Source organism: Felis catus, chromosome B4 (genome assembly GCF_018350175.1).
Source record: "Felis catus isolate Fca126 chromosome B4, F.catus_Fca126_mat1.0, whole genome shotgun sequence".
Lineage (NCBI taxonomy): Eukaryota > Metazoa > Chordata > Mammalia > Carnivora > Felidae > Felis > Felis catus.
The window spans coordinates 48,400,575-48,422,336 of record NC_058374.1 but is presented as its reverse complement, the minus strand read 5'-3'; the positions used below and the strand labels follow the sequence as shown (position 1 = coordinate 48,422,336).

The following is a 21,762-nucleotide window of genomic DNA, read 5'->3' as shown; positions in this document are numbered from 1 at the left end:
TTCCCTTCCCTTATGTTCATCTCTTTTGTCTCTTAAAGTCCTCATATGAGTGAGTTCATATGATTTTTGTCTTTGATTGACAAATTTCACTTAACATAATACCCTCCAGTTCCATCCACGTAGTTGCAAATGGCAAGATTTCATTCTTTTTGATTGCCGAGTAATACTCCATTGTACATATATACCACATCTTCTTTATCCATTCATCCATCAGTGGACATTTGGGCTCTTCCCATACTTTGACTATTGTTGATAGTGCTGCTATATACATGGGGGTGCATGTGTCCCTTTGAAACAGCACACCTGTATCCCATGGATAAATGCCTAGTAGTGCAATTGCTGGGTCGTAGGGTAGTTCTATTTTTAGTTTTTTGAGGAAATTCCATATTGTTTTCCAGAGTGGCTGCACAAGCTTGCATTGCCACCAACAATGCAAAAGAGATGCTCTTTCTCTGCATCCTCGCCAACATCTGTTGTTGCCTGAGTTGTTAATGTTAGCCATTCTGAGAGGGGTGAGGTGGTATCTCATTGTGGTTTTGATTTGTATTTTCCTGATGATGAGTGATGTTGAGCATTTTTTCATGTGTTGGTTGGCTATCTGGATGTCTTCCTTGGAGAATTGTCTATTTATGTTTTTGTTCATTTCTTCACTGGATTATTTGTTTTTTGGGTGTTGAGTTTGATAGGTTCTTTATAGATTTTGGAAACTAACCCTTTATCTGATATGTCATTTGAAAATATCTTCTCCCATTCTGTCAGTTGCCTTTTAGTTTTGCTGATTGTTTCCTTTGCTGTGCAGAAGCTTTTTATTTTGACGAGGTTCCAGTAGATTTTTGCTTTTGTATCCCTTGCCTCCAGAGACGTGTTGAGTAAGAAGTTGCTGTGGCCAAGGTCAAAGAGGTTTTTGCCTGCTTTCTCCTCGAGGATTTTGATGGCTTCCTGTCTTACATTTAGGTCTTTCATCCATTTTGAGTTTATTTTGTGTATGGTGTAAGAGAGTGATCCAGGTTCATTCTTTTGTATGTTGCTGTCCAGTTTTCCCAGCACCACTTGCTGAAGAGACTGTCTTTATTCCATTGGATATTCTTTCCTGCTTTGTCAAAGATTAGTTGGCCATACGTTTGTGGGTCCATTTCTGGGTTCTCTATTCTGTTCCATTGATCTGAGTGCCTGTTCTTGTGCCAGTACCATACTGTCTTGATGATTACAGCTTTGTAGTATAGCTTAAAGTCTGGGATTGTGATGCCTCCTGCTTTGGTTTTCTTTTTCAAGATTGCTTTGGCTATTCGGGGTCTTTTCTGGTTCCATACAAATCTTAGGATTATTTGTTCTAGCTCTGTGAAGAATTCTGGTGTTATTTTGATAAGGATTACATTGAATATGTAGATTGCTTTGGGTAGTATCGACATTTTAACAATATTTGTTCTTCCTATCCAGGAGCATAGGATCTTTTTCCATTTTTTTTGTGTGTCTTCTTCAATTTCTTTCATAAGCTTTCTATAGTTTTCAGTGTATAGATTTTTCACCTCTTTGGTTAGTTTTATTCCTAGGTATTTTATGGTTTTTGGTGCAATTGTAAATTGGATCGATTCCTTGATTACTCTTTCTGTCACTTCATTGTTGGTGTATAGGACTGCAACCAATTTCTGTGTGTTGATTTTATATCCTGCAACTTTGCTGAATTCATGAATCAATTCTAGCAGTTTTTTGATGGAATCTTTTGGGTTTTCCATATAGAGTATCATGTCTTCTGTGCAGAGTGAAAGTTTGACCTCCTCCTGGCTGATTTGGAGTGAAAGTTTGACCTCCTCTTGCCTTTTATTTCTTTGTGTTGTCTGATTGCAGAGGCTAAGACTTCCAATACTATGTTGAATAACAGTGATGAGAGTGGACATCCCTATCTTGTTCCTGACCTTAGGGGGAAAGCTCTCAGTTTTTCCCCATTGAGGATGATATTAGCATTGGGTCATTCATATATGGCTTTTATGATCTCGAGGTATGATCCTTCTCTCCCTACTTTCTTGAGGGTTTGTATCAAGAAAGGATGCTGTATTTTGTCAAATGTTTTCTCTGCATCTATTGAGAGGATCATGTGGTTCTTGTCCTTTCTTTACTGATGTGATGAATCACATTAATTGTTTTGCAGATATTGAGCCAGCCCTGCATCCCAGGTATAAATTCCACTTGGTCATGGTGAATAACTTTTTTAATGTATTGTTGGATCCGGTTGGCTAATATCTTGTTGAGGATTTTTGCATCCATGTTCATCAAGGAAATTGGTCTATAGTTCTACTTTTTAGTGGGGTCTCTGTCTGGTTTTAGAATCAAGGTAATGTTGGCTTCATAGAAAGAGTTTGGAAGTTTTCCTTCCATTTCTAATTTTTGAAACACCTTCAAGAGAATAGGTGTTAACTCTTCCTTAAAGTAGAATTCCTTTGGCAGAATTTCCCTGGAAAGCTATCTGGCCCTGGACTCTGTTTTTTGGGAGACTTTTGATAACTAATTCAATTTCCTTACTAGTTATGGGTCTGTTCAAATTTTCTATTTCTTCCTGTTTCAGTTTTGGTAGTGTATATGTTTCTAGGAATTTGTCCATTTCTTCCAGATTGCCCATTTTATTAGCATATAATTGTTCATAATATTCTCTTATTATTGTTTTTATTTCTGCTGTGTTGGTTGTGATCTCTCCTCTTTCATTCTTGATTTTATTTATTTGGGTCCTTTCCTTTTTCTTTTTGATCAGACTGGCTAGTGCTTTATCAATTTTGTTAATTCTTTCAAAGAACCAGCTTCTGGTTTCATTGATCTGTTCTACTGGTTTTTTTGGTTTCAATAGCATTAATTTCTGCTCTAATCTTTATTATTTCCTGTCTTCTGCTGATTTGTGGTTTTATTTGCTGTTCTTTTTCCAGTTCCTTAAGGTGTAAGGTTACGTTGTGTACCTGAGATCTTTCTTCCTTCTTTAGGAAGGCCTGGATTGCTATATACTTTCTTCTTATGACCAACTTTGCTGTGTCCCAGAGGTTTTGGGTTGTGGTGTTATCATTTTCATTGACTTCCATATACTTCTTAATTTCCTCTTTAACTTCTTGGTTGGCCCATTCATTCTTTAGTAGGATGTTCTTCAGTCTCCAAGTATTTGTTACCTTTCGAAATTTTTTCTTGCGGTTGATTTCGAGTTTCATAGCGTTGTGATCTGAAAATATGCATGGTATGATCTCGGTGTTTTTGTACTTATTAGGGCTGATTTGTGTCCCAGTATATGGTCTATTCTGGAGAACCTTCCATGTGCACTGGAGAAGAAAGTGTATGCTGCTGCTTTAGGATAAAATGTTCTGAATATATCTGTTAAGTCCATCTGATCCAGTGTGTCATTCAAAGCCATTGTTTCCTTGTTGATTTTTGGATTAGATGATCTGTCCATTGCTGTGAGTGGGGTGTTGAAGTCTCCTACTATTATGATATTACTATTGATGAGTTTCTTTATGTTTGTGATTAATTGATTTATATATTTGGGTGTTTAAATATATATATATTTGGGCACATAAATATTTACAATTGTTAGGTCTTCTTGGTGGATAGACCCCTGGATTATGATATAATGCCCTTCTGCATCTCTTGGTACAGTCTTTATTTTCAAGTCTAGATTGTCTGATATAAGTATGGCTACTCTGGCTTTCTTTTGTTGACCATTAGCATGATAGATGGTTCTCCATCCCCTTATTTTCAATCTGAAGGTGTCTTTAGGACTAAAGTGGGTCTCTTGTAAACAGCATATAGATGGATCTTGTTTCCTTATCCATTCTGTTACCCTATGTCTTTTGATTGGAGCATTGAGTCCATTGACGTTTAGAGTGAGTAGTGAAAGATATGAATTTATTGGCATTATGATGCTTGTAGAGTTGGAGTTTCTGGTGTTCTCTGGTCCTTTCTAATCTGTGTTGCTTTTGGTATTTATTTATTTATTTATTTATTTATTTATTTTCATTTTTTTCTCCCCTCATTGAGTCCCCCTTAAAATTTCTTGCAGGGCTGGTTTAGTGGTCACAAACTCCTTTAATTTTTGTTTGTCTGAGAAACTTTTTATGTCTCCTTCTATTTTGAATGAAAGCCTTGCTGGATAAAGGATTCTTGGCTGCATATTTTTCTGATTCAGCACATTGAATATATCCTGCCACTCCTTTCTGGCCTGCCAAGTTTCTGTGGATAGGTCTGCTGTAAACCTGATCTGTCTTCCCTTGTAGGTTAGGGACTTTTTTTCCCTTGCTGCTTGTGTGAACCAGACAGATGCCCACTAGCTAACTCCTTTTGTTCTGATTTCAGGATCCCAGGAGACAAGTATTTAGCATGTCTGTATGAAGGAAATGTACCACTCATGACAGGGTGAGTATTTCAATTCATGCAAATTTCATATTTCTTATTGTTAGTGAATACATTGTAGCTTATAAATTTATCTCTTATTTTTTTATTAATTTTTTTAAAGCTTATTTTTGAGAGACAGAGAGAGACAGCATGAGCAGGGAAGGGGCAGAGAGAGGGAGACACAGAATCGGAAGCAGGCTCCAGGTTCTGAGCTGTCAGCACAGAGCCTGACGCGGGGCTCGAACTCATGAACTGAGATCATGACCTGAGCCAAAGTCAGACACTCAAACAACTGAACCACCCAGATGCCCCTATCTCTTATTTTTAAATTGAATTAGGCCTCAAGAGATTGGTCATCTCTTATTAGCTGACAATCAAGTTTCTGCACCATTAAAGCTGAAAACCATGGTGACATCATCTAGGCAATTCCATCAGTGGTAGTAGCATATCTGGGCTCCCAGCCATCGGGTTCCTTAAAATATGTTGTGTCACTCTGCCTACAGCAATTCCTGGTATGTTCCACTCCCAAAGCAATAAAGTTTTGACTCATCCTCCTATTATCGTGTAATACCTTGTTCTTTACATATCATTCAAATAGGCCAATGAGTTACAAATAACTTTTTAATAGTAAAATTTTTTAAAATTAAGCAACACATGAAATTCCAGAGTCTTTGAGTTGAACTGCATAGACAGAGGGACTTTAAAATCTTTTCCCTGCTTTCCTCCTCTCTTTCTTCTGCTCACATCTATCTACTCACTTTAAGAACCAGCTCCAGACTTGATGTACCTCACCCCAGGCTGTACGCTTCCTTCTTTCAACTCCCAGAATACCTTGTGTTGATCAATCACTGCACTTACCACACTATAATTACATGCTTATGCCTTGACTGCCCTGAGAGATCATTGAAAGCAGATTTTGTCTTATTCTTCTTTGTAATCCCTAACACCTAGCAAAGTTTCTGATGCATGTTCCTTTGTGAATAAAGGAATGAATGTCTAAAACACTAGCCCACATGTAGTTCAAAGACAGCTGTGTGACTTGATATTTATTTCTGTATTGAATAGGTAGGCTTTCAAATTTGGTTGCACACATCTGCCCATCTGACGACATAATTACAATTACAAATATAATGATAGGTAAAATTTACTGGGCATGTACCATGGTAAGTAGCTTTATACCCATTAGCTCATTTAATCCCCACAACAATGCTGCAAAGTAAATGTTGTCATTTAAAATGTTCAAGTAAAGAAACTGATTCCAGACCCACACTTATGTCATATTGTTCATATTGCCTAGTTCACCACAGGCAAGCATACCTACGGCTCCTAAGATTAAATCTAGCCACACAGCCCAGGTACCCTGTGGAAGTCTACAGCTATCGCCATGTTTTCTTCAAGCTCTTTCACTTCTCAATAACTGTACCCTTCTGCATCCATGAGGATTGTCTCTATTTACCTATACAAAATCATCTGACTTAAGAAATTAGGCTGTGAAGAGGAGGAGAGACATACGGCCATTGTTAGAAGGGAAAATAAGATGAAGGATTTTGTTGGCTTTGTTTTTAATGACGAGTTTCAGGAGGTTTGTTTGTTTTGCAAAAGAATCGAGAGGCCACAGACAGGGAAGAGGGAATAAATAGGTGACAGCATGAGGCTGAGTTAGGAGTGAAAGGGAAAGAAGACGGGAGGATCAGACACTGTTGGAGAGATTGATCTTAGCTAAATGGGAGGAAACACTCCTTTACTGTAACAGGCTAGAACAGAGATGGGTGGAAATCCAGATGCTTATGTAAAGTTGTTAGAGGGAAGAGAGTAAAGGCAGTTTGAAGTAATCTTTGTGGAAGGGAGAAAGCAAACTGACCAAAGAAACAATAGCAAGGCTAGGCAGAGATGAGGGTTCATTCTGGGTTGAGATTTGTGAACGCGTAATGTCACCAAGCTTTTCACCTGATTGGTTTCCTCCATCAGAGTCTCAGATAGTGGAACGGAAGCACAAACAGACAGACAGCTGGATTCATGCAGGTAGTCAGCTGGGTTAAACTGGTAATTGTGATGCCATTAAGGATGCCTAAGTAGGTCCACTGTGATGCAAGGTTGTCCTCTTAAAGCTTCTGTAACCCAGTGATGCCAGTTCAGTCCTTTTCGAAGCAAACCATTATAATGCAAAGAGGTTAATGTAGAAAAGTGTGAAATAAAATAGAACCATAGCAAACCTTCCCCAGATTAAACAGCACAGAACCAAAGACTTAGTTATTCTGACATGTATAGTTTAACTCTAATGGAGACCCATGTGCTTTCATTCATCAATTTATGTAAAATCTAAAGCTATTTTACTCACCACATCTCCAATGCCTAGCACAGTACCTGACGCATGTTAAATGTACAGTAAGTGTTTAGTGAATGAGAGTGTCAATATGACTTGCTACTGAGATGGTAAAAAGTATTGGAAACAATGATCTTGGATAAGATGACTCAACATCATAAGGAAAATTAGTCCTTCCTAAACTAACATAAAATGAACACAACTTCAATAAAATATCAACAAAAGTTTTATGGAGTTAGATAAGTTTTTACTAAAGTTCATATGAAAAAAATAAACATGCAAGAATAGATAGGGAAACACAAAAAGGAACAAAAACGAAGGGGGCTAGCTCAACCAAATATTAAAATACAGTGTAAAGGCTCTATAATTTCAAGTGTGGGGATTGGAACATAAATAGATAGATGGACCAATGGAATAGAATAAACTCAAGTACACATAGAAATTAGTGTATGATAAAGATGGACCATTTATTACCACTGGGTAATAAATGATGCTGGGACAACTGTTTGACCATTTGGGAAAAAAATAAAATTATATCCCTGCCTAATGCGGTACACAAAAATAAGCTTCAAATGTATTAGGAAAATAAAAGTAAAAAAGGAAGCCATACAAGTATTAGAATAAAACACAAATGATTTTTTTAACATTAGTGTAAGGGAGGGCTCCACACTGAGCATGGAGCCTGCTTGGGATTTTCTCTCTCCCTCTCCCTCTCCCTCTGCCCCCATGCCCCCACTCATGCACTCCCTTTCTCCCTCTCTCTCTAAAAGAAAAAAGAGCAAAGAAAGAAAATAACATTACTGTAGGGAAAGCTTTGAAATTATAAAAATTATTAAATGATCAAAATCCAGAGGCAATAAATTAAATATTTATAAATGTGACTATGCAAAGATACAAAATTTTGTAGGGAAGAAAAAAATACTATCAGATTGTCACCTATTCTGTTGACAAGACTTTGTGGAAGGAGGCATTCTCTTATTGGGTGGTGGAAATACAAACTGGTACACCCTCTTAGAGGAGGCCCTGGCACACAAGTTAGGATAACAAAACTACATGTGGACTACTTTTTGACCCAGCAATCCCGCCGCTAGGAATTTACACTGAAGATACACCTCCAACAGTCTTCCTTTGAAGATACACCTCCAATACATATGCACACTGCAGTGTTGTTTGTAATTGCAAAAACACTGGAAACAACCTAAATGCCCACATGCTGGAAACTGTGGAATAAATTGTGGTCATCCAGAAAATGCTGTAAGAAATGATGGTCTCTATGAACAGTTGTGGATGCATTTTTAAGCGAAAATAGCAACGTGTAAAAGAGTATTTAGTATGATAGAGTTCAGTTAAAAAGAAGGAAAAATAAAATATACATATATCAGCTTATTTGTGAAAAAGAAACAGGAAGGATAAACCAAAACCTTCGAAGATTGGTTCTCTATAGGAAGTATATGGGAATGGGCTATAAAAAATGTGGGAATTGGAGCAGGTAGAAGGGAGGGGAGGGGAGATGTGACACTTCTGTGGGTGTAACTTTCTGTTTTCTGAATTTGAGAACCATGTTAGTGTTTCATCTACTCAGATAATACATATAATTTAAATCAACCAGGATTGAGGAGGGAGACCATATTAAAACCAGGATAACAACAACAATAAAACTATTTAAATGTATCACGGGTGAATGGCATAACTACACTGAAGGGGTTGGACAAAAAAGAAATGAACAAATGAGCGAGGAGTAAAGGGTAGGGGAAGTAGAAGAAGAAGGAGGAAGGAAAAATATTCATCAGTATCTTGCATCGTGTAACAAAAAATAATTCAAAAAGGATTGTAGACCTAAATGTAGAACATTTATAGATGAAAACATTGGACTTCATACAAATTAAGACCTTCTGCTCTTTCAAGACACTGTTAACAAAAATGAAAAGTTAAACCATAGACTGCAAGATAATATTTGCAAATCAGATATCTAGTAAAAAGTCTTGTATCTGTAATATATAAAGAACTCTCAAAACTCAATAAGAAGAATACTGAGTGACATCAGCAGTATGGCAGAAAGCTCTGGACCCTCCTTCCTCCCACAGACCCATCAATTCAACAATAATACACAGACCTATTCCCTTTGTGAGAAATCCAGGAACCAGATGAGAGGCTCCTGCACCATGAGCGAGTGCAAAACCATCCACATCAAAGCCAGTGGGAAACTCAAGGCACCATGATCCTTCCCCTCTGGCACAGCACTGCCCAGCTGGGAGGAAACCCTCATCCCAACTTGTTCCTGGGGAGGGAAGAAAAGGACTGGATGATACATCCAACATTCTCACTTTTCTGAAGACTGCCCAAGAGACTGGTTTCTGTCTTACCTGAACTTGAGCACTAACAGGTGAGGGCCCCAGACTGGGAGCCACTGAGAAAAGAGGCAGCCCCTTATTGGGACTGGCATGCAGGCAGCAGTTTGGACTAGCATGTACCCATTTGCCATAGACCCTCCTCCTGGCTCAGTGTACTGTGAGCGAGTAGAAATCCTCATATCCTAGCTTTGCTCTCTGAGGAGGGAGAGGTGGACCTTGCACCCAACATTCTAACTTTTGCAAGAGTGTCCAAGGGACTGGTTTCTGTCTTACCTGATTCCTTCTGAGAATGTTGATGAGGGGCACCTGGTTTGCTCAGTTAAGTGCCAGACTGTTGATTTCGGCTCAGGTCATGATCTCACGATTCGTGAGATTGAGCCCCGGGTCAGGTTCTACACTGACAGCATGGAGCCTGCTTTGGATTCTCTCTCTTCCTCTCTCTTCCCCTCCCCTGTTCATGCACACACGCGGGTGCAGACTCTCTCTCTCAAAATAAATAAATAAACATTAAAAAAAAAGAATGTTGATGAGACCAAGCACACTCTAGATGACTGGTGGCTGCTGAGGATAAAGGCAAAGGTTTGGAATGGCATTTACTTACTCATGAGAGCTCCTACCCATGATTCAACACAGCCCAATCAGGAAGATCCCCAGCTCCAAGATTATCCCTGATGAGGAAAAGAGAAGACAGAAATATATATATATACAACATTCAGACTTTTTAGGTGACTGCCTGAGAGCTGGTTCCAGTCTTACCTATCTCTGAGCACGGATGGGACCTGGCATACTCTAGACATCTGGGGATCACTGAGGACAAGGTCATGGGTGTGCTGCTGCTCCAGAAGATCTATGGTATAGCAGACAGATATCAGCGGGAGGAAGGGATTATAAAATCCTGCAATAAGAAACCAGCAAGTCCCTCTGGGAATTTAAACATACAAGGGAAGGGAAGGCATATAAACAAAGAAGATTTGAGAGCGCCACCCCCCATATTTCTCTGGCAGGGCTGACAGTGACAGTCTCCTCCTGTATGAAGCCAGTCCAGGAAGATCCGGAGAGGTGGATGATACCAAAACAGAGTCAAGGAAAACAAAGAAAAACAGGGAAATGTGCCCCCCCCCAAAAGGAACAAGCTAAATCTCCAGAAACTGACCCTGATAAAATGGAGATATATGAATTATGTCACAAAGAATTCAAAATAACTATCATAAAAATGCTCAGTGAGTTCAGGCTAACGATGCATGGAAAAAATGAAAATTTCAACAAAGAGACAGAAAATATAGAAAAGAACAAAACAGAAAACTTGAAGCCAAAGAATATAACAGTTGATCTGAAAAATTGACTGGAGGGGTTCAACAGCAGATGAGCAAGCAGAAGAAAGAAAGGGTGAATTCAGAAAGGTCATTTGAAATTATCCAGTCAGGGGAAAAAGAAGAATGAAAAGTTCATGGGGCTTATGGTAGACCATCAAATGGACCAGTACTATGGGAATCCCAGAAAAAAAGAAAGAGATTGGCCAGAAAGCTATGTTAAAAAAGAATGCTCAAAAACTTTCAAATTTAGGGAAGGATATGGACCTCTGCTCCAAGAAGCTCAACAGTCTCCAAAACAAAACAAAACAAAACAAAACAAAAAAGATGAATCTGAAGAAGTCCATACTGACACACATTATAATCAAACTGTCAAAAGCTAAAGACAAAGAGAAAATTTCTAAAGCAGACTTACGAGATATGCTGAAGGAAGTTCTTCAACTTGAAACAAAAGGATTCTAAGCAGCAACACAAAAGCATATGAACCATAAAACTTGCTGGTAAATGTAAACATGGATAGCAATGCAGAACCTGTAATACTGAAATGGTGGTGTATATATCACTTTTAGTTCAAGTGTACAAGTTAAAATACAAAAGTATAAAAAAAACTATGACTATAAAAATACATGAAGTAGATACACAGTAAAAAAAAAAAGGTTGTAATATTTGACATCAATAACATAAAGTGTTTTAGGGGGAGACATAAAAGTATAGTTTCGTGATTGAAGTTTTTGTCAACTTAAAGCAGAATATTAGAAGTTTAAGAAGTTTTATGTAAGCTCCATGGTAATTACAAAGAAAATACCTATAGAAAATACAGCAAAGAAAGTGAGGAAATGAGAAAGCAATCAAAGCATGTTATTAAAAGAATAATAGTAAATTTAAAAATTAATGAACCACAAGGGAAGACAGCAAAAGAGAGAAGAAGGGACAAAAGACTTGCAAGATAATATCACACAATTCATAAAACGGCAATAAGAAGTCCTTCTCTATCAATAATTACTTAAATGTAAATACATTAAACTCCCCAGTCAAAATACAGAGTTGTTTAAAGGGAAACAAACAAACAAAAAGATCCAACTATATGCTGTCTCCAAGAAAGTCACTTTAAGGACATACAGAGGCTGAAAGGAAAAGATGGAAAAGATACTCAACAAAATAAAAGCAAACTAAATTTGACAATATATTAAAAGGATCACATACATAACCAAATGGGAATTTTTCCCTAGGATGCAAGTTCAGTTGAACATAACCAAATCAATGTGATATACCACATTAACAGGGTAAAGGGAAAAAATAGCTGATCATCTCAATAGATGCAGCAAAGACACTTGACAAAATTCAACATACTTGCATGATTAATAACTCTCAACAAAGTAGAAGTAGAAGGAAATTGCATCAACATAACAGAGGCTATATATGAAAAGCTCACAGCTAACATCATACTCAACAATGAAAAACTGAAACTCTTCCTCTAAGATCAGGAATAAGACAAGGATGGCCGCTCTTGCCACTTTCATTCAACATAGTACTGGAAGTCCTAGGCAGAGCAGTTAGGCAAGAAGAAATAAAAGGCAAAAAGAAATAAATGGAAAAGAAGAAGTAAACTTATCTGTTTGCAGATGGTATTATCTTATAGGTAGGAAATCCTAAAGACCACTGAAAAACCGTTGGTACTAAAAAATTCAATAAAGTTGCAGGATACAAAATTAACATACAAAAATCAGTTGCATTTCTATACAATGAAATCTGAACAGGATATTTAAAAAACAATCCCCTGGGGTGACTGGGTGGCTCAGTCAGTTAAACTTCAGACTCTTGATATCAGCTCAGATCACGATCTCTCAGTCTGTGAGTTTGAGCCCTGTTTTGGGCTCTGTGCCAACAGCTCAAAGCCCGGAGCCTGATTCAGATTCTGTGTCTCCCTCTCTCTCTGCCCCTCCTCCACTCACATTCAGTTTCTTTCTCAAAAATAAAAAAAATTAGAAGAATTTTTTAAATAAAAAATATTTTTTAAATCCCATTTACAATAGCATCAATAACAATAAAATACTTAGAAATAAACTTAACCAGAAGGTGAAAGACTTATACATTGAAAACTATAAAACATTAATGAAAGAAATTAAGGAAGGCATAAATAAATAGAAAGAAATCCCATATCACTGGCACTTTTTGCAAAAATAGTAAAAACAATACTGAAATTCATATGGATCCAAAAGGATCCTGAATAGCCAAAACAATGTTGAAAAAGAAACACAGAGTTAGAGGCATCATGCTTTCTGATTTCAAAATATGTCACATAGTTACAGTAATTAAAACTGTATGGTACTGGCATAAAGGCAGACATATAGACTAATGGAAGATTATAAAGAGCCCAGAAATAAACCTATACATACACAGTCAATTGATTTTTGATAAGGATACCAAGAATACACATTGGGAAAATGTATTCAAGAATATATCTGGAAATATCATACACAAAAATCAATGTAAAATGAATTAAAGACTTAAACACAACATCTAAAACCAAAAACTCCCAGGAGAAAACATAAGGGGAAAGTTTCATGAAATTGGTATTAGCAACAATTTCTTCACTATGACACCAAAAGCACAAGCAACAAATATACCTGTGGAACTACATCAAACTAGAAGCTGCATAGCAAAGGAAACAAATCAATAGCGAGAAGGGATCCTATGGAATGGAGGAAAATACTTATAAACCACATATCTGATAAGGGGTTAATATCCAAAATATATAAGAACTCCTGAAACTCAATAGCAAAACAACAACAACAAACCTCAAAACTCTATTTAAAAATGGGCAAAAAGACTTGAATAGGCATACCTCCAAGGAAGACATACAAATAGCCAAGAGCTATATGAAAAGATGTTCAGATCATCAAAGAAATGAAAACCAAAACTACAATAAGATATCAGCTCACACCTCTTGGGATGGATATTATTAAAAATAGCAAGTGTTGGTGAGATTGCGGGGAAATTGAAACCCTCTGCACTGGTGTTAGGAATGTAAAATGGTGCAGCAGTTATGGAAAACAGCATGGATGTTCCTCAGAAAAAATTAAAAATCAAACTACCAAATGATCCAGCAATCCTACTTCTGGGTATTTATCCAAAAGAATTGAAATCAGAATCAGAAACCAGATGGGACAGTTGGAAATTTCTACGTGATAGATTCTTTATCTTTAGAGTGATGATGGTTTCATACGTGTATACTATGTGAAAATGTATGTACACTTTAAACTGTACTCTCTAAATATGTGTGGTTATGTCAATGAAACCTCAATAATGCTTTTTTTTTTTTAACTGATACAACATAGATCCATTCAGCAAAAGTGAGAATATGGAAACTCTACAGGACAGCAGCCTGGTATCTCTAACAAATAAATTGTAAGGAAAAAAATATGAAAGGGAAGTGATACATTAAAAGTGACTTAAGACACAGATTAATGAAATGCAGTCTATGCCGAGTAGACTCTGTCCGGATCCCAATCCAAAGAACAAAAAAAAAAAAACAGAAAGAAAGAAAGAAAGAAAGAAAGAAAGAAAGAAAGAAAGAAAGAAAGAAAGAAAGAAAGGAAGGAAGGAAGGAAGAAAGAGAAAGAAAGAAAGAAATCTAGGAGGTAATTGGGGAAATCCGGAAACTGAGTAGTTGATGATATTAAGGAATTGCTGTTAATTTTTTTATATATTATAATGGCATTATTATGTTTTTAGAAAATGGTCTCTAGCTTAAGTGGGATGAGGATATGAGGTCTGGATGAATATTGGCCAAATTATTGAAGTTGGTGACGGTACCTGTGTTTTTTATTCCAATTTTGTTTAAGTGTAAAATTTTCCATAATACTTTTTAAAATTATATCTAAGCTGCATTTTGGATGCATACATTGTATTTTCCATGGTGATATTATAGAGGAAGAAAAACTTCTCCTTGACTTTCTCAAGGTCCCTGGCTGGGACTGGAAATTAAACTGACCAAGACAGATTAACAGGAGAAAAGCACACAAATTTTGTTGAATTTCTCCACGTACATGGAAGCCTTCACAAGAGAATAAAACCTGGAGAAGTGACCAGAGTAGGAAGCTTTCACATCTTTAGGACAAAGAAACAATAAATGGGTGAAAAGTTGGTAAGACAAAGGGGTTTGGGCTGGGGACAGTCCAACGAGAACTAGGTGGTCCCTGTCCTCCTTAAATAAGGATTCTTTTAACAAGTTTTGTTTGCAAATTCTTCCGGTGCCCTCTCTGTCACCTCTTCTGGTGCCAATAAAGTCTGTTTCCAGTAAAAGGAGAATTTATTTCCTGCCTTCGTGCAGAAAAGGAGGCCCTTTTTCTGCATTTACTGCTTCTTAATTGCCTTCAGATCAAAATAATTTTTACTTCAAAGAGGCCTATTTTGGGGTGATATTCTGGTCTCCATCAGTATATTTCAGTTTACATATTGGAATACAATAAAGTCAAAACTAAATTAAAGCAAAAAGGTACTTTTCTACTGAGATTAGCTCCAATCTAAAGGTTCAATAGTTTGAATTCTTAAAAGGAATTGTCTTGCATCATTTGTGTACACAGAATCTCCAGAAATTGGGAATATAGAAAGCCCTTTTTTGTAAAAAAAAAAAAAAAAAGTAACATTTATTGAGTGCTTTACATGTATCCATTTATTTCATAATTATATGATATCAGGTATGATTATAGGTTCTTTGGATGGCCAGACTTAGCACAGTGACCCTCGGACAAAAGGCAGAACTTTGTCACAGCTTCAAACTAGAGAAGGCTGCCATGCAAGTCACACAGCAGTTTGTACCTGGGACTGAGCCAGCCAGCAGAGCCGAAAGGACAGTTTTTATGGCCAACAGAGTGATGTCATCTAGGTTTTGTGTCTTTCTAGGGACTGGGTATTTTGAATAACTCCATGGGCCCAAAGATCAGGCCATCCCTGGGTGTTAGTATCCGGGAGCCTCTGGCAGTTGGATACTGGATACTGTAACCCAGGGGTGTTAGAACCTAACAAGGGAAGTAACTAGGGTAGGGGCTTAGCAAACTACCTGGAAGAGGAATGGAGAATTTCTAGCTCTGACTCCAAAACTGGATCAAGAGAGCACTTGTGAAATGTTACGTTACGTGGATATTGTCAAATCACTTTAGTTCTCTGAACTCACAAAATGCCTATGAGGTAGATACTAACATTATCATTCCCATTATATAGAGGAGAAAACAAAGGCAAAGAGATAAATATACCTGCAAACTGAAGTTAGTGGCAAAGTTAAGATTTGAAATCATATGATTTGGTTCTTGAAGCCACACTGACCAAAATAAGGGAGACAAGGAGGGATGTAAAAATAAGTGAGGTCCTAAGCCATCAAATCCTGTGTCAAAAGGCAGTGTTGCATGGAAAGCATTAACAAATAGAAAGGCAAACTCATTCTCTTCAGAGCATCAGAATTTCTCCATCTGAAGCTAGCGAAGCAATTTGGATGAAAGGAAGACCGGGAGACCAGTCTTGGAGATTACAGAGCAATCTTTCTGCTTTTACTTAGCTTACTGTTTATTTGGAAAGGCTTAGTGGAGTCTCTTTTTTATTTTTTATTTTTTTTTCAGTTTTATTATATTTTTTAAGAGGCAGGAGGGGCAGAGAGAACGGGAATGAGAGAGTCTTAAGCAGGCTCCACATTCAGCACAGAGCCCGACACAGAGCTTCATCTCACGACCCTAAGATCATGACCTGAGCCGAAATCAAGAGTGGGACGGTTAACTGACTGAGCCACTCAGGTGCCCCAAGTCTCTTTTTTAGAGTGTGGGGCACTTCAAGTTCATTCCCCTGGTGGAGCCATTGCATTCCCATCATCCATGCTGTTGGATAATCCACCTACGTTGGGATTCAATTCCATGCAACCCAGGTATCCCACTATTTTGGGCTACCCTGGGGGAAAACAAAATTCATTTAAGAGTTGCCTTTGATTTCGAGTTATTTAAGGAGAGTACACCCACATAAAACACACATAAAAAAGAAAATAAGGGCCAAAATTAGTGCTATAAATAAGTACAACAATAATTTAAGGCAGGAAAACGTGAACACAGATCAAAGCAACTTCGGGATAAAGCTCATTCTACCCTCTTTGCACCTCATACCACTCGCACCTGTGTGGCACTTAGTAGTATTCTGTCTGGCATTGTAGTAATCTGTGTACTTACCCAAATCCCACTGCCACGTAGTAAGTTCTTCTTCCGGGGCAGTAGCTACAAACCTTCTCATTGAGCAGTATCTAGCACAGTGACTCATTTTTTACTAAGCCCTCCAAAGTGCTTGTTGAACAGAGCCGATTTGGGCCTAGAGCTGAGCCTTAAATGACAGCTTGGTTTGGAAAGGAAGGGAAGAAAGGAATAAGCTAGGAGAACAAGCTCATCAAAAATGGAAAGAAAGGGCAAGATGTCTCAGACCTGTTGTAGACCAGAAGAGGGTTCACCCAGGAGAAACGAAATGAGATAGAAAGGCATAGAGTCATATCGTGATTTGAACTTTCTTATATAGGCTGTTGGCTTTCAGCAGCACAGGCTAGGGGGAATTTGAGTCTTTTGGGAAGTTTTTAAAATCCCAGCCCAGAGAAGATCAGACTGATAAGAGGCATTAAGCGACCATGAGCATTTTGAAAATGCTTCCTAGATGATTTATACCTTCAACTGTTGCTTTTGGCATTGAAGAGGCTTTGAAAAAAAAATGTAACAGCAACTACAAAAATAACATGACTTAAACCGTTAATATGTTCATTCAAAGTGAAAAGGCTTGATCGAGTATATACTTTAGGGCAGGTGCTTGGCTGGCTCAGTTGGTAGGTAGAGCGTGCAACTCTTAACCTCAGGGTTGTGAGTTCAAGCCCCGCGTTGGGTGTGGGCTTGAAAACAACAACAACAAAGCCAGAAAACATACTTTATGTTTCAAAGTATACAATAGCCAATTTAAAACTCCTGAGTCTACTTACAGTCTATTTAGAAGATTTGTTCAGTCAGGACACCGTCAAATATTTTCACTTTTTTATATAAAATGAAATTTCCTGTGGATATTTAAAAATAAAAATAAAATTTTTAGATGACAAAACTACTATGTTCTTGTCATAAAAAATTTTGGGAGATACGGACATGGGGAAAAATCACCTCAAATCCTACAACACAGAAGCATGCGTTACAACACACTCTTGTTATTCTTTCCTTTGCTTAGCCGGCTTCCCCTTCTCCACCCCATTTAAAATTTGTATCCATTTGAATATGTAACAACTTATGCACGCAGGGAGACAAATTCAGGTTTGGTACAATTGTCAATTAAGTCCCATCCTTCTTCCAGCCACATTCCCATTTCATTAACCTTGCACAAGCATGTCCCTTATATTAAACTATTTAGTTTTGGGGCTCTGCTCATGGTATCATGGTGGGGCTTGACCATAGGATGCATTTTATCTCAACAGGGTCAATGCAATTTGGTCCTCCCTGCAGTTTATACTTAGTGGAAGCCATGCGAACAAGGAAAGTATTCTCTTCCCCACTGCACAGCCCCTGCTGTCATCTGGCACAATGATCTAATGGCCCCAAGTCTCACAAACTCCTTGACATTTGCTTTTTCTGCCTCTGCCTAAAGCCCCTTTCTCTTGAGAGCTCAAATCAAGTTAACAAGGCAGGCAAGTTATGGCGAGACATCATGCTTTTCTCTCCCTCCCTTCTTCCTTTTCCCCACCCGTTCTGCTTCTCCCCAAGAGCCCACACACAAACCTAGTTGTCCAGTATCCTTCTTCAGTACAAACCACCTCAGGTAGGTGACTACATATGGGCTCATGCATGCATCAGACACATCCAAACATGAATTCTAGTTTAGCTCAGCCAAAGATCCCACACTACCAAAGCCTAGTTAATAACATCATTCCCTAGAAGATAAACAGTGAGAGGATGGGCTCTGGGACTGTTAATAGATTGCCCCTGAGTCATTTGCTTTTCAGAGCCGATTTTTAAAAGCATGACTCGTTATTCAAGAGGAGTTATAAGGATGTAGAAAATCATTGCTCAATTTATTTGGCAATGAAAATGGCCATTATGGTTTTTATGCAACGTTGCTTCTGTTAGGTAATTCTTGTTGACCTAGCGTTCCAACCAAGTTGCTTGGTAGCAAGTGCTGACCAGAAAAGCATCGACTTGGGCTTTAAATCGTTATCAACCACAGCAAGGAAGTAATCTGCCCTGTGCTATGAAGTATGCAGCTTGAGAAATGCACCTTGTGTCACAGGGCAAGAAGAGGAAGCAGAAAGAAAACACAGTCTTGGCAAAGGAAGCCCTGAGGCCACCCTGCCCCTAGCTTGTGGAGCCCAGCTGAGAACACCGAGAACCTGATCCCTGAATTTGGGGTCTTGAATTACCAAACTGAGTGAAAGATCCCCCTCTCAATTTTTACATTATGTCTTCCCCATTCTTCTGGCCTGAATTTTGACGTGTCAGTCAGTCGAAGACTATCAAAGTAATTTTTTCAAAAATGATTCAGAGAAGTTTTATTTTCTGAGTCGAAAATAGTCGACTCTATCAGTCGAAGACTATCAAAGTAATTTTTTCAAAAATGATTCAGAGAAGTTCTATTTTCTGAGTCCTTTAATATCTGTTACCTTAATACATGAACTAAAATTAACCCAGTATAGAATTTCATGACCACAACCTTTCCTCTCAAAAAGTATGTATGTAGATGATTCTCCCGTGGCAAAGTTAATCTGATGTTTCATGTTTTGTAGGTAACATTTCCCACACACAACCCCCCACTGGAAAGTTCACAGTTTTGTTTGGTTTTGTTTTTGCTTTGGGACCAATTCAGAACCTACTCTTTTCTTAGAAGTGGTATGCAATTACCCCTAAGGGGAGAACCACCTTTGTTGAGAGAAAGCTTTGATGAGCCTGAAATGTGTTCTAGCCTCCAGGGCAGTAAGACTGATGGATTGAGGCTTGAGAGAATCAGTTTTAAGGGAAGGATCTGCTGGCTGCCGAGAGAGGGCAGGGCAGGGGTGCCCAGAGTTTAGGTATTGGTGGTAGCGTGGAAAAGGGGATTCTGAAGATGTAAACCAATTAGGAAGTGTTTGAGAGAGAGAGAGAGAGAGAGAGAGAGAGGGAGAGAACAGCCCCAAATTAGAGTCACTTGTGCTAAGCCCCACATGGGTAAACCATGACTTAATGTCTAACATAACAGCACTTTCTACCTCTCCAGAGACGGTGATTTTTAACCAGTCAACCTGGAATTACCTGATCAATACCAGAGAGGTAGTCTCCACTTCTGCTCCCCTTAGGAGGGGGACCTTTCCTGAAACTGTACTCTATGCAGGAAGAACTTCCTTTTTCCACCCCCTTTCTGCCTTTAAAAACCTTTCCTTTTCCACAGCTCAGGGGAGGTCTTTTCTATTTGCTAGATGGGGTGTTGCTCGATTCATGAATTGTTGAATAAAGCCAATTTGATCTTCAAATGTACTCAGTTGAATTTTTATGATTTAACAGAAGCCAATGAACAGCAGACAGTTTCTCAACAGAGAGAGTATTCAAATTTCCTTTGACACCACTCCCTCAGGACTCCCTTCTCAGCCTACAGTTGTCTGGAAAATTAATATGCACAATGTACACTCCATTTCCTGTGTCCAGGAGAGGCACCTCTAGTTTACGCAACTAGGCTAAAATAGGATCTTTTCCTAGTAACATTTTCTGGAGTTTTGACCCGGGTTAACAGTGTTGACTTCTAGACAGTTTGCAAGAACTAACTGCCTAAAAGTTTCTTCTTACTGTCTTTGTTTTAAAACATCAGGAGCAGCCATCCTTATCAAATATTTATCAAGTATTTTTCATTTATTCATTGTTATGTACCGTTCAGGTTTAAGTCCTTTCTTATAACCTGAAAGAAAAGCAGGGACATTCATCACCGAAATATTTCACATCTATAGTCGAGGTTAAGCCCCACTAAGGAAAGGTTTAATTTGCAGTTGTTTTTATTTGGCATTTGTACTTCTGTCCATAGAAGGAAGAGGTGATGCTAAATTATTAACAGTAGAGAAAAAAATAGAGGAAGCCAGTGGTAGGTACTCCAGGATGTAGCCACTGAATTTCGGCAAGAGCTAGAAAAAGAGATTTAGAACATTTTGAAAAAAAAGGGCTGTCTGGCACCAAATTACATCCTTAAACAATGCAGAAAATCCTCTGTACCCTAAAAGTATTTGGGAGTGACTTTTTCAGCCTCTTTGGAGGGACAGATGGGGATAAAGATGCCTATCGGCAGGGTAAAAAGTTCGTGTGTGTCAGCTGTAGGAAAAAGGGTAATCACAAACTACTGTGTCAGTATTCAACTTGTACAGAAACTTCTTTCTTAAGTGCTACATCTCTGGCTGCAGTAAACCATTGCTGACACACCTCTCACCTGTATGCCATGACCCTAAAGCCAAGACATGCTGATTACCCTACAATCACTGACCAAGGGCAGCCCCTCTTTTGTGTATGCAACTTGCAAGACACGTGCAGCCTGGAAAGTATAATGGGTGGCAACTTATAGAAAGGGCAGGTCAGTGAGAAGCAGAAAGGACAGGCCCACATCACAGTACTGGGTGGGAAGTAGTCAAAACTAGCTCCACAAGCATCAAACCCAAGTCCAAGATTTCTGAGGCATGTCCATCCTTTCTTCGGTTCTGTAGCAATCTCAGCTCTATCTTCTGACACCTATAGGCCAAATGATAAGTTTAACTACCAAAACGGCCTACACACAATAATGGAGGGAAAGAATAGAAAAGACGAGAAGAATTGGTTACAGAAGTAAACATACAGAATAGTTGGATAGCAGTCTAAGACATTACCCTACACATTTGTCTTCTGAGAAACTGTTTAATCTTGTAAATCTTCCTTCACTCTATTTATTCCAAGAGTCCAAGGCTCATTGCTCAAGGGAGGAAAAATGAAAATACTGAAAGATCAAAGCGTAAAATTTGTGTCTTTTTGAGGTCTTGAGTAGACAAAGACCGTAGTCTTCAAAGCTGTAACCTTTCTTCTGGGAGAGGAAAATATTTTAAAATATTCAAAACCTTGGTTTGGAACCTTGAAAGATATAGATTTAAATAAAAGGGCATAAAGCATATTCAAGAACAATAAATTGGGGGGGCACCTGGGTGGCTAAGTTGGTTAAGCGTCCGACTTCGGCTCAGGTCATGATCTTGCGGTTTATCAGTTTGAGCCCCAGGTCAGGCTCTGTGCTGACAGCTCAGAGCCTGAAGTCTGCTCCGGATTCTGTGTCTCCCTCTCTCTCTCTGTCCCTCCCCCACTCATGCTCTGTCTCTCTCTGTCTGTCTCAAAAATAAAATAAAATTTAAAAAATACATTAAAAAGATAAATTGGAATAAGAATTATAATAA

At 38.4% G+C, this 21,762-nt stretch overlaps 1 protein-coding gene and 1 long non-coding RNA gene across 5 annotated transcripts in view; one reads left to right on the top strand and one right to left on the bottom strand.

Moving 5' to 3' along the window:
- PLBD1 (phospholipase B domain containing 1) overlaps nt 1–21,762 on the top strand; it is an 81,511-nt gene that overhangs the window by 416 nt on the left and 59,333 nt on the right. Inside the window, exon 2 of the mRNA XM_045061426.1 lies at nt 4,324–4,383. The gene's annotated coding sequence lies outside the window, so the exon portion shown is untranslated. The remainder of the gene's footprint in view (nt 1–4,323; nt 4,384–21,762) is intronic.
- The window catches only part of LOC109501468, a 31,600-nt gene that overhangs the window by 5,349 nt on the left and 4,489 nt on the right, over nt 1–21,762 (bottom strand). For 2 of the 4 annotated variants that reach the window (XR_006600557.1, XR_006600556.1), the window contains exons 2-7: nt 17,341–17,412; nt 10,762–10,885; nt 9,793–9,883; nt 9,638–9,704; nt 8,799–8,963; nt 6,310–6,500 (exon numbers count right to left, since the gene is read on the bottom strand). This is a non-coding gene — a long non-coding RNA (uncharacterized LOC109501468). The remainder of the gene's footprint in view (nt 1–6,309; nt 6,501–8,798; nt 8,964–9,637; nt 9,705–9,792; nt 9,884–10,761; nt 10,886–17,340; nt 17,413–21,762) is intronic. The other 2 variants (XR_006600558.1, XR_006600555.1) reach the window with 2 other exon arrangements.